Source organism: Erythrolamprus reginae, chromosome 3, assembly GCF_031021105.1.
Source record: "Erythrolamprus reginae isolate rEryReg1 chromosome 3, rEryReg1.hap1, whole genome shotgun sequence".
Lineage (NCBI taxonomy): Eukaryota > Metazoa > Chordata > Lepidosauria > Squamata > Dipsadidae > Erythrolamprus > Erythrolamprus reginae.
The window spans coordinates 161479349-161497342 of record NC_091952.1 but is presented as its reverse complement, the minus strand read 5'-3'; positions in this window follow the sequence as shown (position 1 = coordinate 161497342).

Genomic DNA, 17994 nt, shown 5'->3' with positions numbered 1-17994 from the left:
TGGCTGGCTGGCTGGCACAATGGCTGGCTGGCTGGCACAATGGCTGGCTGGCTGGCACAATGGCTGTCTGGCTGGCTGGCACAATGGCTGGCTGGCTGGCTGGCTGGCTGACAAGATGGCTGGCTGGCTGGCAGGATGGTTGCCTAGCTGGCTGGCTGGATGGCATGATGGCTGAGTGGCACGATGGCTGGCTGGCTGGAACAAAAGCTGGCTGGCTGGCTGGAACGATGGCTGGCTGGCTGACATGATGGCAGGCTGGCTGGCACGATGGCTGGAGGGCACGATGGCTGGCTGGCACGATGGCTGGCTGGCACAATGGCTGGCTTGCACCGTGGCTTGCTGCCACGATGGCTGGCTGGAACGATTACTGGCTGGCATGATGGCTGGCTGGCTGGCACGATGGCAGGCTGGCACGATGGCAGGCTGGCACGATGGCTGGTTGGCTGGATGGCTGGAACGATGGGTGGATGTGTGGCATGATGGTTGGCTGGCACGATGGCTGGCTGGCACAATGGCTGGCTGGCACGCTGGCTGGCTGACATGACGGCTGGCTGGCACGCTGGATTGCTGGCATGATGGCTGGCTGGCTGGCACAATGGCTGGCTGTCTCTCTGACACGTTGGTTTGGATAGCCTGCCTTGCCTGCCTTGCCTGCCTTGCTTTCCTTGCTTTCCTTGCCTGCCTTGCCTGCCTTGCCTGCTTTGCCTGCCTTGCCTGCCTTGCCTGCCTTGCCTGCCTTGCCTGCCTTGCCTGCCTTGCCTGCCTTGCCTGCCTTGCCTGCCTTGCCTGCCTGCATACCGACCTGGCATGATGGCTGGCTGGCTGGCCGGCTGGCACGATGTATGGCTCACATGATGGATGGATGGCACAATGGCTGGCTGGCTGGCTGGCACAATGGCTGGCTGGCTAGCACGATGGCTGGCTGGCACAATGGCTGGCTGGCACGATGGCTGGCTGGCACAATGGCTGGCTGGCACAATGGCTAGCTGGCTGACATGATGGCTGGATGCCTGGCTGGCACGATGGCTGGCTGGCACGATGGCTCGCTGGAAGGATGGCTGGCTTGCACGATGGCTTGCTGCCATGATGGCTTGCTGCCACGATGGCTGGCTGGAATGATGGATGGCTGGCACAATGGCTGGCTGGCTGGCACAATGGCTGACTGGCACGATGGCTGGCTGGCACGATGGCTGGCTGGCACGATGGCTGGCTGGCACGATGGCTGGCTGGCTGGCACAATGGCTTGCTGGCTGGCTGGCACGCTGGTTTGGATAGCCTGCCTTGCCTGCCTTGCCTGCCTTGCCTGCCTTGCCTGCCTTGCCTGCCTTGCCTGCCTTGCCTGCCTTGCCTGCCTTGCCTGCCTTGCCTGCCTTGCCTGCCTTGCCTGCCTGCATACCTACCTGGCTGGCTGGCTGGCATGATGGATGGCTCACATGATGGATGGCTGGCACGATGGCTGGCTGGCTGGCTGGCACAATGGCTGGCTGGCTGGCACGATGGCTGCCTTGCCTGCCTTGCCTGCCTTGCCTGCCTTGCCTGCCTTTCCTGCCTTGCCTGCCTTGCCTGCCTTGCCTGCCTTGCCTGCCTTGCCTGCCTTGCCTGCCTTGCCTGCCTTGCCTGCCTTGCCTGCCTTGCCTGCCTTGCCTGCCTTGCTCGCCTTGCTGGCATGATGGCTGGCTGGCTGGCTGGCTGGCTGGCACGATGGCTGGCTGGCACGATGGCTGGCTGGCACGATGGCTGGCTGGCACGATGGCAGGCTGGCATGATGGCTGGCTGGCTGTCATGATGGCTTGCTGGCACGATGGCTGGCTGGCACGATGGCTGGCTGGCATGATGGCTGGCTGGCTGGCAAAATGGCTGGCTGGCTGTCATGACAGTTGCCTAGCTGGTTGGCTGGATGGCATGATGGCTAAGTGGCACGATGGCTGGCTGGCTGGCTGGAACAAAAGGTGGCTGGCTCGCTGGAACGATGGCTGGCTGGCTGACATGATCGCTGGCTGGCTGGCACGATGGCTGGCTGGCACGATGGCTGGCTGGCACGATGGCTGGCTGGCACGATGGCTTGCTGGAACGATGGCTGGCTTGCACGATGGCTTGCTGCCGTGATGGCTTGCTGCCACAATGGCTGGCTGGAACGATGGCTGGCTTGCACGATGGCTTGCTGCCGTGATGGCTTGCTGCCACAATGGCTGGCTGGAACGATGGCTGGCTGGCAGGATGGCTGGCTGGCTGGCACAATGGCAGGCTGGCATGATGGCTGGCTGGCATGATGACTGGCTGGCTGGCTGGCTGGCTGGAACGATGACTGGATGGCTGGCATGATGGTTGGCTGGCTGTCACGAAAGCTGGCTGGAACGATGCCTGGCTGGCACGATGCCTGGCTGGCATGATGCCTGGCTGGCATGATGCCTGGCTGGCACGATGCCTGGCTGGCACGATGCCTGGCTGGCACGCTGGTTTGGCTAGCCTGCCTTGCCTGCCTTGCCTGCCTTGCCTGCCTTGCCTGCCTTGCCTGCCTTGCCTGCCTTGCCTGCCTTGCCTGCCTTGCCTGCCTTGCCTGCCTTGCCTGCCTTGCCTGCCTTGCCTGCCTGCATACCTACCTGGCACGTTAGCTGGCTGGCTGGCTGGTTGCCAGGCACGATGGATGGCTCACATGATGGATAGCTGGCATGATGCCTGGCCGGCTGGCTGGCTGGCACAATGGCTGGCTGGCTGGCACGATGGTTGGCTGGCACAATGGCTGGCTGGCACAATGGCTGGCTGGCACAATGGCTGGCTGGCACAATGGCTGGCTGGCACAATGGCTGGCTGGCACAATGGCTGGCTGGCTGGCACGATGGCTGGCTGGCACGATGGCTGGCTGGCACAATGGCTTGCTGGCTGGCTGGCTGGCACGCTGGTTTGGATAGCCTGCCTTGCCTGCCTTGCCTGCCTTGCCTGCCTTGCCTGCCTTGCCTGCCTTGCCTGCCTTGCCTGCCTTGCCTGCCTTGCCTGCCTGGCCTGCCTGCATACCTACCTGGCATGATGGCTGGCTGGCTGGCTGGCTGGCATGATGGCTGGCTGGCATGATGGCTGGCTGGCTGGCACAATGATGGCTGGCTGACTGGCACGATGGCTTGCTGGCTGGATATCCTGCCTTGCCTGCCTTGCTCACCTTGCTGGCATGGTGGCTGGCCGGCCCAATGGCTGGCTGGCTGGCTGGCATGATGGCTGGCTGGCACGATGGCTGGCTGGCACGATGGCTGGCTGGCACGATGGCTGGCTGGCTGGCTGGCCGGCTGGCTGGCTGGCTGACTGGCTGGCTGGCTGGCTGGCTGGCACGATGATTGGCTGGAACGATGGTTGGCTGCACAATGGCTGGCTGGCACGATGGCTGGCTGGCACGATGGCTGGCTGGCTGGCATGATGGCTGGCTGGCTGGCTGGCACAATGGCTGGCTGGCTGGCACAATGGCTGGCTGGCTGGCACGATGGCTGGCTGGAACGATGGCTGGCTGCCACGATGGCTGGCTGGCACGATGGCGGGCTGGCACGATGGCTGGCTGGCACAATGGCTGGCTGGCTGACATGATGGCTGGTTGGCTGGCACGATGCCTGGCTGGCACGATGGCTCGCTGGAACGATGGCTGGCTTGCACGATGGCTTGCTGCCATGATGGCTTGCTGCCACAATGGCTGGCTGGAATGATGGATGGCTGGCACAATGGCTGGCTGGATGTCACGATGGCTGGCTGGCACGATGGCTGGCTGGCACAATGGCTGGCTGGCTGGCTGGCTGGCTGGCTGGCTGGTTTGGATAGCCTGCCTTGCCTGCCTTGCCTGCCTTGCCTGCCTTGCCTGCCTTGCCTGCCTTGCCTGCCTTGCCTGCCTTGCCTGCCTTGCCTGCCTTGCCTGCCTTGCCTGCCTTGCCTGCCTGCATACCTACCTGGCACGATGGCTGGCTGGCTGGCTGGCTGGCACGATGGCTGGCTGGCATGATGGCTGGCTGGCTGGCACAATGGCTTGCTGGCTGGCTGGCACGCTGGTTTGGATAGCCTTACCTGCCTTGCCTGTCTTCCCTGCCTTGCCTGCATTGCCTACCTTGCCTGCCTGCATACCTACCTGGCACGATGGCTGGCTGGCTGGCTGGCTGGCTGGCACGATGGCTGGCTGGCACAATGGCTGGCTGGCACAATGGCTTGCTAGCATGATGGCTGGCTGGCATGATGGCTGGCTGGCACAATGGCTGGATGGCATGATGGCAGGCTGGCATGATGACTGGCTGGCTGGCTGGCTGGCACAATGGCTGGATGGCATGATGGCAGGCTGGCATGATGACTGGCTGGCTGGCTGGGATGATGGGTTGGCTGGCTGGCACGCTGGCTGGCTGGCACAATGGTTGGCTGGCACGCTGGCTGGCTGGCATTATGGCTGGCTGGCACGATGGCTGGCTGGCACGATGGCTGGCTGACACGATGGCTGGCTGGCACGCTGGCTGGCTGGCATGATGGCTGGCTGGCTGGCTGGCACAATGGCTGGCACAATGGCTGGCTGCCTGGCTGGCGCGCTGGTTTGGATAGCCTGCCTTGCCTGCCTTGCCTGCCTTGCTTTCCTTGCCTGCCTTGCCTGTCTTGCCTGCCTTGCCTGCCTTGCCTGCCTTGCCTGCCTTGCCTGCATTGCCTGCCTTCCCTGCCTTGCCTGCCTTGCTTGCCTTGCCTGCCTGCATACCTACCTGGCACGATGGCTGGCTGGCTGGCTGGCTGGCTGGTACAATGGCTGGATGGCATGGTGGCTGGATGGCTGGCTGGAATGACAGCTGGATGGCTGGCATGATGGCTGGCTGGCTGGCACGATGGCTGCCTGGCACGATGGCTTGCTGCCACGATGGCTGGCTGGCACGATGGCAGGCTGGCACGATGGCTGGCTGGCTTGCTGGAACTATGGCTGGATGGCTGGCACGATGGTTGGCTGGCACGATGGCTGGCTGGCATGATGGTTGGCTGGCACGATGGCTGGCTGGCACGATGGCAGGCTGGCATGATGGCTGGCTGGCTGTCATGATGGCTTGCTGGCACGATGGCTGGGTGGCACGATGGCTGGCTGGCACGATGGCTGGCTGGCTGGCAAGATGGCTAAGTGGCACAATGGCTGGCTGGCTGGCTGGAACAAAAGGTGGCTGGCTGGCTGGAACGATGGCTGGCTGGCTGACATGATCGTTGGCTGGCTGGCACGATGGCTGGCTGGCACGATGGCTGGCTGGCACGATGGCTGGCTGGCACGATGGCTGGCTTGCACGATGGCTGGCTGGAACGATGGCTGGCTTGCACGATGGCTTGCTGCTGTGATGGCTTGCTGCCACAATGGCTGGCTGGAACGATGGCTGGCTGGCATGATGGCTGGCTGGCTGGCACAATGGCAGGCTGGCACAATGGCTGGCTGGCATGATGGCTGGCTGGCACAATGGCTGGCTGGCATGATGGCTGGCTGGCATGATGACTGGCTGGCTGGCTGGATGGCTGGAACGATGACTGGATGGCTGGCATGATGGTTGGCTGGCTGGCACGAAAGCTGGCTGGCACGATGCCTGGCTGGCACGATGCCTGGCTGGCACAATGCATGGCTGGCATGATGCCTGGCTGGCACGATGGCTGGCTGGCACGATGGCTGGCTGGCTGGCTGGCACGCTGGTTTGCCTTGCCTGCCTTGCCTGCCTTGCCTGCCTTGCCTGCCTTGCCTGCCTTGCCTGCCTTGCCTGCCTTGCCTGCCTTGCCTGCCTTGCCTGCCTTGCCTGCCTTGCCTGCCTGCATACCTACCTGGCACGTTGGCTGGCTGGCTGGCTGGTTGCCAGGCACGATGGATGGCTCACATGATGGATAGCTGGCATGATGCCTGGCTGGCTGGCTGGCTGGCACAATGGCTGGCTGGCTGGCACGATGGTTGCCTGGCACAATGGCTGGCTGGCACAATGGCTGGCTGGCACAATGGCTGGCTGGCACAATGGCTGGTGGCACAATGGCTGGCTGGCTGGCACGATGGCTGGCTGGCTGGCACGATGGCTGGCTGGCTGGCTGGAACTATGGCTGGCTGGCTGGCACGATGGCTGGCTGGCACGATGGCAGGCTGGCACAATGGCTGGCTGGCTGGCACAATGGCTTGCTGGCTGGCTGGCTGGCACGCTGGTTTGGATAGCCTGCCTTGCCTGCCTTGCCTGCCTTGCCTGCCTTGCCTTGCCTGCCTTGCCTGCCTTGCCTGCCTTGCCTGCCATGCCTGCCTTGCCTGCCTTGCCTGCCTTGCCTGCCTTGCCTGCCTGCATACCTACCTGGCATGTTGGCTGGCTGGCTGGCTGGCTGGCATGATGGCTGGCTGGCATGATGGCTGGCTGGCACAATGATGGCTGGCTGACTGGCACGATGGCTTGCTGGCTGGCTGGCTGGCACGATGGCTTGGATATCCTGCCTTGCCTGCCTTGCCTGCCTTGCCTGCCTTGCCTGCCTTGCCTGCCTTGCCTGCCTTGCCTGCCTTGCCTGCCTTGCCTGCCTTGCTCACATTGCTGGCATGATGGCTGGCTGGCCCAATGGCTGGCTGGCTGGCTGGCACGATGGCTGGCTGGCACGATGGCTGGCTCACACGATGGCTGGCTAGCACGATGGCTGGCTGGCACAATGGCTGGCTGGCTGGCTGGCTGGCTGGCTGGCTGGCTGGCTGGCTGGAACTATGGCTGGATGGCTGGCACGATGATTGGCTGGAACGATGGTTGGCTGCACAATGGCTGGCTGGCACGATGGCTTGCTGGCACGATGGCTGGCTGGCTGGCATGATGGCTGGCTGGCACGATGACTGGCAGGCACGATGGCTCGCTGGCTGGCATAATGGCTGGCTGGCTGGCAAGATGGCTGTCTGGCTGTCATGATGGTTGCTGAGCTGGCTGGATGGATGGCATGATGGCTAAGTGGCACGATGGCTGGCTGGCTGGCTGGAACAAAAGGTGGCTGGCTGGCTGGAACGATGGCTGGCTGGCTGACATGATGACTGGCTGGCTGGCACGATGGCTGGCTGGCACGATGGCTGGCTGGCACGATGGCTCGCTGGAACGATGGCTGGCTTGCACGATGGCTTGCTGCCACGATGGCTTGCTGCCACTGTGACTGGCTGGAACTATGGCTGGCTGGCATGATGGCTGGCTGGCATGATGGCTGGCTGCCACGATGGCTGGCTGCCACGATGGCTGGCTGGCATGATGGCTGGCTGGCACAATGGCTGGATGGCATGATGGCTGGCTGGCACAATGGCTGGCTGGCTGACTGCCTGGAATGATGCCTGGCTGTCATGAAAGCTGGATAGCACAATGGCTGGCTTGCACGATGGCTGGCTGGCACAATGGCTGGATGGCATGATGGCTGGCTGGCACGATGACTGGCTGGCACGATGGCGGGCTGGCACGATGGCTGGCTGGCACGATGGCTGGCTGGCACGATGGCTGGTTGTCATGATGGCTGGTTGGCTGTCATGATGGCTTGCTGGCACGATGGCTGGCTGGCATGATGGCTGGCTGGCTGGCAAGATGGCTGGCTGGCTGTCATGATGGTTGCCTAGCTGGTTGGCTGGATGGCATGATGGCTAAGTGGCACGATGGCTGGCTGCCTGGCTGGAACAAAAGGTGGCTGGCTGGCTGGCACGATGGCTGGCTGGCAAGATGGCTCGCTGGAACGATGGCTCGCTGGAACGATGGCTGGCTTGCATGATGGCTTGCTGCCAAGATGGCTTGCTGCCACGATGGCTGGATGGAACGATGGCTGGCTTGCACGATGGCTTGCTGCCAAGATGGCTTGCTGCCACGATGGCTGGATGGAACGATGGCTGGCTGGCATGATGGATGGCTGGCTGGCACAATGGCAGGCTGGCACGATGGCTGGATGGCACGATGGCTGGCTGGAAAAATGGCTGGATGGCATGATGGCTGGCTGGCACGATGACTGGCTGGATGGCTGGCTTTAACAATGGCTGGATGGCTGGCATAATGGTTGGCTGGCTGTCATGAAAGCTGGCTGGCACGATGCCTGGCTGGCACGATGCCTGGCTGGCATGATGCCTGGGTGGCTGGCACAATGGCTTGCTGGCTGGCTGGCACGCTGGTTTGGATAGCCTGCCTTGCCTGCCTTGCCTGCCTTGCCTGCCTTGCCTGCCTTGCCTGCCTTGCCTGCCTTGCCTGCCTGCTTACCTACCTGGCTGGCTGGCATGATGGATGGCTCACATGATGGCTGGCTGGCACGATGGCTGGATGGCACAATGGCTGGCTGGCTGGCACGATGGCTGCCTGCCTGCCTTGCCTGCCTTGCCTGCCTTGCCTGCCTTGCCTGCCTTGCCTGCCTTGCCTGCCTTGCCTGCCTTGCTCGCCTTGCTGGCATGATGGCTGGCTGGCTCGCTGGCTGGCTGGCTGGCTGGCACGATGGCTGGCAGGCACGATGGCTGGCAGGCACGATGGCTGGCAGGCACGATGGCTGGCTGGCACGATGGCTGGCTGGCTGGCACAATGGCTTGCTGGCTGGCTGGCACGCTGGTTTGGATAGCCTGCCTTGCCTGCCTTGCCTGCCTTGCCTGCCTTGCCTGCCTTGCCTGCCTTGCCTCCCTTGCCTGCCTTGCCTGCCTTGCCTGCCTTGCCTGCCTGCATACCTACCTGGCTGGCTGGCTGGCATGATGGATGGCTCACATGATGGATGGCTGGCTGGCTGGCACAATGGCTGGCTGGCTGGCACGATGGCTGCCTGCCTTGCCTGCCTTGCCTGCCTTGCCTGCCTTGCCTGCCTTGCCTGCCTTGCCTGCCTTGCCTGCCTTGCCTGCCTTGCCTGCCTTGCCTGCCTTGCCTGCCTTGCTCGCCTTGCTGGCATGATTGCTGGCTGGCTCGCTGGCTGGCTGGCTGGCTGGCACGATGGCTGGCTGGTACGATGGCTGGCTGGCACGATGGCTGGCTGGCACGATGGCAGGCTGGCATGATGGCTGGCTGGCTGTCATGATGGCTTGCTGGCACGATGGCTGGCTGGCACGATGGCTGGCTGGCATGATGGCTGGCTGGCTGGCAAGATGGCTGGCTGGCTGTCATGACAGTTGCCTAGCTGGTTGGCTGGATGGCATGATGGCTAAGTGGCACGATGGCTGGCTGGCTGGCTGGAACAAAAGGTGGCTGGCTGGCTGGAACGATGGCTGGCTGGCTGACATGATCGCTGGCTGGCTGGCACGATGGCTGGCTGGCACGATGGCTGGCTGGCACGATGGCTGGCTTGCACGATGGCTGGCTGGAACGATGGCTCGCTGGAACGATGGCTGGCTTGCACGATAGCTTGCTGCCGTGATGGCTTGCTGCCACAATGGCTGGCTGGAACGATGGCTGGCTGGCATGATGGCTGGCTGGCTGGCACAATGGAAGGCTGGCACGATGGCTGGCTGGCATGATGGCTGGCTGGCACAATGGCTGGATGGCATGATGGCTGGCTGGCATGATGACTGGCTGGCTGGCTGGCTGGCTGGAACGATGACTGGATGGCTGGCATGATGGTTGGCTGGCTGTCACGAAAGCTGGCTGGAACGATGCCTGGCTGGCACGATGACTGGCTGGCACGATGACTGGCTGGCACGATGCCTGGCTGGCACGATGCCTGGCTGGCACGATGCCTGGTTGGCTGGCTGGCTGGCACGCTGGTTTGGCTAGCCTGCCTTGCCTGCCTTGCCTGCCTTGCCTGCCTTGCCTGCCTTGCCTGCCTTGCCTGCCTTGCCTGCCTTGCCTGCCTTGCCTGCCTTGCCTGCATACCTACCTGGCATGATGGCTGGCTGGCTGGCTGGCTGGCTGGCATGATGGCTGGCTGGCACGATGGTTGGCTGGCACAATGGCTGGCTGGCACAATGGCTGGCTGGCACAATGGCTGGCTGGCACAATGGCTGGCTGGCTGGCACGATGGCTGGCTGGCTGGCACGATGGCTGGCTGGCTGGCTGGAACTATGGCTGGATGGCTGGCACGATGGCTGGCTGGCACGATGGCTGGCTGGCACGATGGCTGGCTGGCACAATGGCTGGCTGGCTGGCTGGCTGGCACGCTGGTTTGGATAGCCTGCCTTGCCTGTCTTGCCTGTCTTGCCTGCCTTGCCTGCCTTGCCTGCCTTGCCTGCCTTGCCTGCCTTGCCTGCCTTGCCTGCCTTGCCTGCCTTGCCTGCCTTGCCTGCCTTGCCTGCCTTGCCTGCCTTGCCTGCCTGGCCTGCCTGCATACCTACCTGGCATGATGGCTGGCTGGCTGGCTGGCATGATGGCTGGCTGGCATGATGGCTGGCTGGCTGGCACAATGGTGGCTGGCTGACTGGCACGATGGCTTGCTGGCTGGATATCCTGCCTTGCCTGCCTTGCCTGCCTTGCCTGCCTTGCCTGCCTTGCCTGCTTTGCCTGCCTTGCCTGCCTTGCCTGCCTTGCTCACCTTGCTCACCTTGCTGGCATGGTGGCTGGCTGGCCCAATGGCTGGCTGGCTGGCTGGCACGATGGCTGGCTGGCACGATGGCTGGCTGGCACGATGGCTGGCTGGCACGATGGCTGGCTGGCTGGCTGGCCGGCCGGCCGGCTGGCTGGCTGGCTGGCTGGCTGGCTGGCTGGCTGGCTGGCTGGCTGGAACTATGGCTGGATGGCTGGCACGATGATTGGCTGGAACGATGGTTGGCTGCACAATGGCTGGCTGGCACGATGGCTGGCTGGCTGGCATGATGGCTGGCTGGCACGATGACTGGCAGGCACGATGTCTGGCTGGCATAATGGCTGGCTGGCTGGCAAGATGGCTGGCTGGCTGTCATGATGGTTGCTTAGCTGGATGGATGGATGGCATGATGGCTAAGTGGCACGATGGCTGGCAGGCTGGCTGGAACAAAAGGTGGCTGGCTGGCTGGAACGATGGCTGGCTGGCTGACATGATGACTGGCTGGCTGGCACGATGGCTGGCTGGCACGATGGCTGGCTGGCATGATGGCTGGCTGGCACGATGGCTCGCTGGAACGATGGCTTGCTTGCATGATGGCTTGCTGCCACGATGGCTTGCTGCCACGGTGACTGGCTGGAACGATGGCTGGCTGGCATGATGGCTGGCTGGCACGATGGCTGGCTGCCACGATGGCTGGATGGCACGATGGCTGGCTGGCATGATGGCTGGCTGGCACAATGGCTGGATGGCATGATGGCTGACTGGCATGATGACTGGCTGGCTGACTGCCTGGAATGATGGCTGGCTGTCATGAAAGCTGGATAGCACAATGGCTGGCTTGCACGATGGCTGGCTGGCACAATGACTGGCTGGATGGCTGGCTTTAACAATGGCTGGATGGCTGGCATAATGGTTGGCTGGCTGTCATGAAAGCTGGATGGCACGATGGCTGGCTGGAAAAATGGCTGGATGGCATGATGGCTGGCTGGCACGATGACTGGCTGGATGGCTGGCTTTAACAATGGCTGGATGGCTGGCATAATGGTTGGCTGGCTGTCATGAAAGCTGGCTGGCACGATGCCTGGCTGGCACGATGCCTGGCTGGCATGATGCCTGGGTGGCTGGCACAATGGCTTGCTGGCTGGCTGGCACGCTGGTTTGGATAGCCTGCCTTGCCTGCCTTGCCTGCCTTGCCTGCCTTGCCTGCCTTGCCTGCCTTGCCTGCCTTGCCTGCCTGCTTACCTACCTGGCTGGCTGGCATGATGGATGGCTCACATGATGGCTGGCTGGCACGATGGCTGGATGGCACAATGGCTGGCTGGCTGGCACGATGGCTGCCTGCCTGCCTTGCCTGCCTTGCCTGCCTTGCCTGCCTTGCCTGCCTTGCCTGCCTTGCCTGCCTTGCCTGCCTTGCCTGCCTTGCCTGCCTTGCTCGCCTTGCTGGCATGATGGCTGGCTGGCTCGCTGGCTGGCTGGCTGGCTGGCACGATGGCTGGCAGGCACGATGGCTGGCAGGCACGATGGCTGGCAGGCACGATGGCTGGCTGGCACGATGGCTGGCTGGCTGGCACAATGGCTTGCTGGCTGGCTGGCACGCTGGTTTGGATAGCCTGCCTTGCCTGCCTTGCCTGCCTTGCCTGCCTTGCCTGCCTTGCCTGCCTTGCCTCCCTTGCCTGCCTTGCCTGCCTTGCCTGCCTTGCCTGCCTGCATACCTACCTGGCTGGCTGGCTGGCATGATGGATGGCTCACATGATGGATGGCTGGCTGGCTGGCACAATGGCTGGCTGGCTGGCACGATGGCTGCCTGCCTTGCCTGCCTTGCCTGCCTTGCCTGCCTTGCCTGCCTTGCCTGCCTTGCCTGCCTTGCCTGCCTTGCCTGCCTTGCCTGCCTTGCCTGCCTTGCCTGCCTTGCCTGCCTTGCTCCCCTTGCTGGCATGATTGCTGGCTGGCTCGCTGGCTGGCTGGCTGGCTGGCACGATGGCTGGCTGGTACGATGGCTGGCTGGCACGATGGCTGGCTGGCACGATGGCAGGCTGGCATGATGGCTGGCTGGCTGTCATGATGGCTTGCTGGCACGATGGCTGGCTGGCACGATGGCTGGCTGGCATGATGGCTGGCTGGCTGGCAAGATGGCTGGCTGGCTGTCATGACAGTTGCCTAGCTGGTTGGCTGGATGGCATGATGGCTAAGTGGCACGATGGCTGGCTGGCTGGCTGGAACAAAAGGTGGCTGGCTGGCTGGAACGATGGCTGGCTGGCTGACATGATCGCTGGCTGGCTGGCACGATGGCTGGCTGGCACGATGGCTGGCTGGCACGATGGCTGGCTGGCACGATGGCTGGCTGGAACGATGGCTCGCTGGAACGATGGCTGGCTTGCACGATAGCTTGCTGCCGTGATGGCTTGCTGCCACAATGGCTGGCTGGAACGATGGCTGGCTGGCATGATGGCTGGCTGGCTGGCACAATGGAAGGCTGGCACGATGGCTGGCTGGCATGATGGCTGGCTGGCACAATGGCTGGATGGCATGATGGCTGGCTGGCATGATGACTGGCTGGCTGGCTGGCTGGCTGGAACGATGACTGGATGGCTGGCATGATGGTTGGCTGGCTGTCACGAAAGCTGGCTGGAACGATGCCTGGCTGGCACGATGACTGGCTGGCACGATGACTGGCTGGCACGATGCCTGGCTGGCACGATGCCTGGCTGGCACGATGCCTGGTTGGCTGGCTGGCTGGCACGCTGGTTTGGCTAGCCTGCCTTGCCTGCCTTGCCTGCCTTGCCTGCCTTGCCTGCCTTGCCTGCCTTGCCTGCCTTGCCTGCCTTGCCTGCCTTGCCTGCCTTGCCTGCATACCTACCTGGCATGATGGCTGGCTGGCTGGCTGGCTGGCTGGCATGATGGCTGGCTGGCACGATGGTTGGCTGGCACAATGGCTGGCTGGCACAATGGCTGGCTGGCACAATGGCTGGCTGGCACAATGGCTGGCTGGCTGGCACGATGGCTGGCTGGCTGGCACGATGGCTGGCTGGCTGGCTGGAACTATGGCTGGATGGCTGGCACGATGGCTGGCTGGCACGATGGCTGGCTGGCACGATGGCTGGCTGGCACAATGGCTGGCTGGCTGGCTGGCTGGCACGCTGGTTTGGATAGCCTGCCTTGCCTGTCTTGCCTGTCTTGCCTGCCTTGCCTGCCTTGCCTGCCTTGCCTGCCTTGCCTGCCTTGCCTGCCTTGCCTGCCTTGCCTGCCTTGCCTGCCTTGCCTGCCTTGCCTGCCTTGCCTGCCTGGCCTGCCTGCATACCTACCTGGCATGATGGCTGGCTGGCTGGCTGGCATGATGGCTGGCTGGCATGATGGCTGGCTGGCTGGCACAATGGTGGCTGGCTGACTGGCACGATGGCTTGCTGGCTGGATATCCTGCCTTGCCTGCCTTGCCTGCCTTGCCTGCCTTGCCTGCCTTGCCTGCTTTGCCTGCCTTGCCTGCCTTGCCTGCCTTGCTCACCTTGCTCACCTTGCTGGCATGGTGGCTGGCTGGCCCAATGGCTGGCTGGCTGGCTGGCACGATGGCTGGCTGGCACGATGGCTGGCTGGCACGATGGCTGGCTGGCACGATGGCTGGCTGGCTGGCTGGCCGGCCGGCCGGCTGGCTGGCTGGCTGGCTGGCTGGCTGGCTGGCTGGCTGGCTGGCTGGAACTATGGCTGGATGGCTGGCACGATGATTGGCTGGAACGATGGTTGGCTGCACAATGGCTGGCTGGCACGATGGCTGGCTGGCTGGCATGATGGCTGGCTGGCACGATGACTGGCAGGCACGATGTCTGGCTGGCATAATGGCTGGCTGGCTGGCAAGATGGCTGGCTGGCTGTCATGATGGTTGCTTAGCTGGATGGATGGATGGCATGATGGCTAAGTGGCACGATGGCTGGCAGGCTGGCTGGAACAAAAGGTGGCTGGCTGGCTGGAACGATGGCTGGCTGGCTGACATGATGACTGGCTGGCTGGCACGATGGCTGGCTGGCACGATGGCTGGCTGGCATGATGGCTGGCTGGCACGATGGCTCGCTGGAACGATGGCTTGCTTGCATGATGGCTTGCTGCCACGATGGCTTGCTGCCACGGTGACTGGCTGGAACGATGGCTGGCTGGCATGATGGCTGGCTGGCACGATGGCTGGCTGCCACGATGGCTGGATGGCACGATGGCTGGCTGGCATGATGGCTGGCTGGCACAATGGCTGGATGGCATGATGGCTGACTGGCATGATGACTGGCTGGCTGACTGCCTGGAATGATGGCTGGCTGTCATGAAAGCTGGATAGCACAATGGCTGGCTTGCACGATGGCTGGCTGGCACAATGGCTGGATGGCATGATGGCTGGCTGGCACGATGACTGGCTGGCTGGCATGATGGCTTGCTGGCACGATGGCGGGCTGGCACGATGGCTGGCTGGCACGATGGCTGGCTGGCACGATGGCTGGTTGTCATGATGGCTGGCTGGCTGTCATGATGGCTTGCTGGCACGATGGCTGGCTGGCACGATGGCTGGCTGGCACGATGGCTGGCTGGCTGGCAAGATGGCTGGCTGGCTGTCATGATGGTTGCCTAGCTGGTTGGCTGGATGGCATGATGGCTATGTGGCACGATGGCTGGCTGCCTGGCTGGAACAAAAGGTGGCTGGCTGGCTGGCACGATGGCTGGCTGGCACGATGGCTGGCTGGCACGATGGCTCGCTGGAACGATGGCTGGCTTGCACGATGGCTTGCTGCCAAGATGGCTTGCTGCCACGATGGCTGGATGGAACGATGGCTGGCTGGCATGATGGATGGATGTCTGGCACAATGGCAGGCTGGCACGATGGCTGGATGGCACGATGGCTGGCTGGCACAATGGCTGGATGGCATGATGGCTGGCTGGCACGATGACTGGCTGGATGGCTGGCTGTAACGATGGCTGGATGGCTGGCATGATGGTTGGGTGGCTGGCACAATGGCTGGCTGGCTGGCTGGCACGCTGGTTTGACTAGCCTGCCTTGCCTGCCTTGCCTGCCTTGCCTGCCTTGCCTGCCTTGCCTGCCTTGCCTGCCTTGCCTGCCTTGCCTGCCTTGCCTGCTTGCCTGCCTTGCCTGCCTTGCCTGCCTTGCCTGCCTTGCCTGCCTTGCCTGCCTTGCCTGCCTGCATACCTACCTGGCTGGCTGGCTGGCATGATGGATGGCTCACATGATGGATGGCTGGCACGATGGCTGGCTGGCTGGCTGGCACAATGGCTGGCTGTCTGGCACGATGGCTGCCTGCCTGCCTTGCCTGCCTTGCCTGCCTTGCCTGCCTTGCCTGCCTTGCCTGCCTTGCCTGCCTTGCCTGCCTGCCTGCCTTGCCTGCCTTTCCTGCCTTGCTCGCCTTGCTGGCATGATGGCTGGCTGGCTCGCTGGCTGGCTGGCTGGCTGGCACGATGGCTGGCTGGCACGATGGCTGGCTGGCACGATGGCTGGCTGGCATGATGGCTGGCTGGCACGATGGCTGGCTGGCACGATGGCTGGCTTGCACGATGGCTGGCTGGCTGACACAATGGCTGCCTTGCCTGCCTTGCCTGCCTTGCCTGCCTTGCCTGCCTTGCCTGCCTTGCCTGCCTTGCCTGCCTTGCCTGCCTTGCCTGCCTGCATACCTACCTGGCACGATGGCTGGCTGGCTGGCTGGCTGGCACGATGGCTGGCTGGCATGATGGCTGGCTGGCTGGCACGATGGCTGGCTGCCTGCCTTGCCTGCCTTGCCTGCCTTGCCTGCCTTGCCTGCCTTGCCTGCCTTGCCTGCCTTGCCTGCCTTGCCTGCCTTGCCTGCCTTGCCCGCCTTGCCCGCCTTGCTGGCATGATGGCTGGCTGGCTGGCTGGCTGGCTGGCTGGCACGATGGCTGGCTGGCACGATGGCTGGCTGGCACGATGGCTGGCTGGCATGATGGCTGGCTGGCTGTCATGATGGCTTGCTGGCACGATGGCTGGCTGGCACGATGGCTGGCTGGCACGATGGCTGGCTGGCTGGCAAGATGGCTGGCTGGCTGTCATGAGAGTTGGGTAGCTGGTTGGCTGGATGGCATGATGGCTAAGTGGCACGATGGCTGGCTGGCTGGCTGGAACAAAAGGTGGCTGGCTGGCTGGAACGATGGCTGGCTGGCTGACATGATCGCTGGCTGGCTGGCACGATGGCTGGCTGGCACGATGGCTGGCTGGCACGATGGCTGGCTGGCATGATGGCTGGCTGGCACGATGGCTGGCTGGCACGATGGCTCGCTGGAATGATGGCTGGCTGGCACGATGGCTTGCTGCCACAATGGCTGGCTGGAACGATGGCTGGCTGGCATGATGGCTGGCTGGCTAGCACAATGGCAGGCTGGCACGATGGCTGGCTGGCATGATGGCTGGCTGGCACAATGGCTGGATGGCATGATGGCTGGCTGGCATGATGACTGGCTGGCTGGAACAATGACTGGATGGCTGTCACGATGGTTGGCTGGCTGTCACGAAAGCTGGCTGGCACGATGCCTGGCTGGCACGATGCCTGGCTGGCACGATGCCTGGCTGGCAGGATGCCTGGCTGGCATGATGCCTGGCTGGCACGATGCCTGGCTGGCACGATGGCTGGCTGGCTGGCTGGCTGGCACGCTGGTTTGGCTAGCCTGCCTTGCCTGCCTTGCTTGCCTGCCTTGCCTGCCTTGCCTGCCTTGCCTGCCTTGCCTGCCTTGCCTGCCTTGCCTGCCTTGCCTGCCTTGCCTGCCTTGCCTGCCTTGCCTGCCTTGCCTGCCTTGCCTGCCTTGCCTGCCTTGCCTGCCTTGCCTGCCTGCATACCTACCTGGCACGTTGGCTGGCTGGCTGGCTGGTTGCCAGGCACGATGGTTGGCTCACATGATGGATAGCTGGCATGATGCCTGGCCGGCTGGCTGGCTGGCACAATGGCTGGCTGGCTGGCACGATGGTTGGCTGGCACAATGGCTGGCTGGCACAATGGCTGGCTGGCACAATGGCTGGCTGGCACAATGGCTGGCTGGCACAATGGCTGGCTGGCTGGCACGATGGCTGGCTGGCTGGCACGTTGCCTGGCTGGCTGGCTGGAACTATGGCTGGATGGCTGGCACGATGGCTATCTGGCTGGCACAATGGCTTGCTGGCTGGCTGGCTGGCACGCTGGTTTGGATAGCCTGCCTTGCCTGCCTTGCCTGCCTTGCCTGCCTTGCCTGCCTTGCCTGCCTTGCCTGCCTTGCCTGCCTTGCCTGCCTTGCCTGCCTGCATACCTACCTGGCTGGCTGGCTGGCTGGCATGATGGATGGCTCACATGATGGATGGCTGGCACGATGGCTGTCTGGCTGGCTGGCACAATGGCTGGCTGTCTGGCTCGATGGCTGGCTGCCTGCCTTGCCTGCCTTGCCTGCCTTGCCTGCCTTGCCTGCCTTGCCTGCCTTGCCTGCCTTGCCTGCCTTGCCTGCCTTGCCTGCCTTGCCTGCCTTGCCTGCCTTGCTCGCCTTGCTGGCATGATGGCTGGCTGGCTGGCTGGCTGGCTGGCTGGCTGGCTGGCTGGCATGATGGCTGGC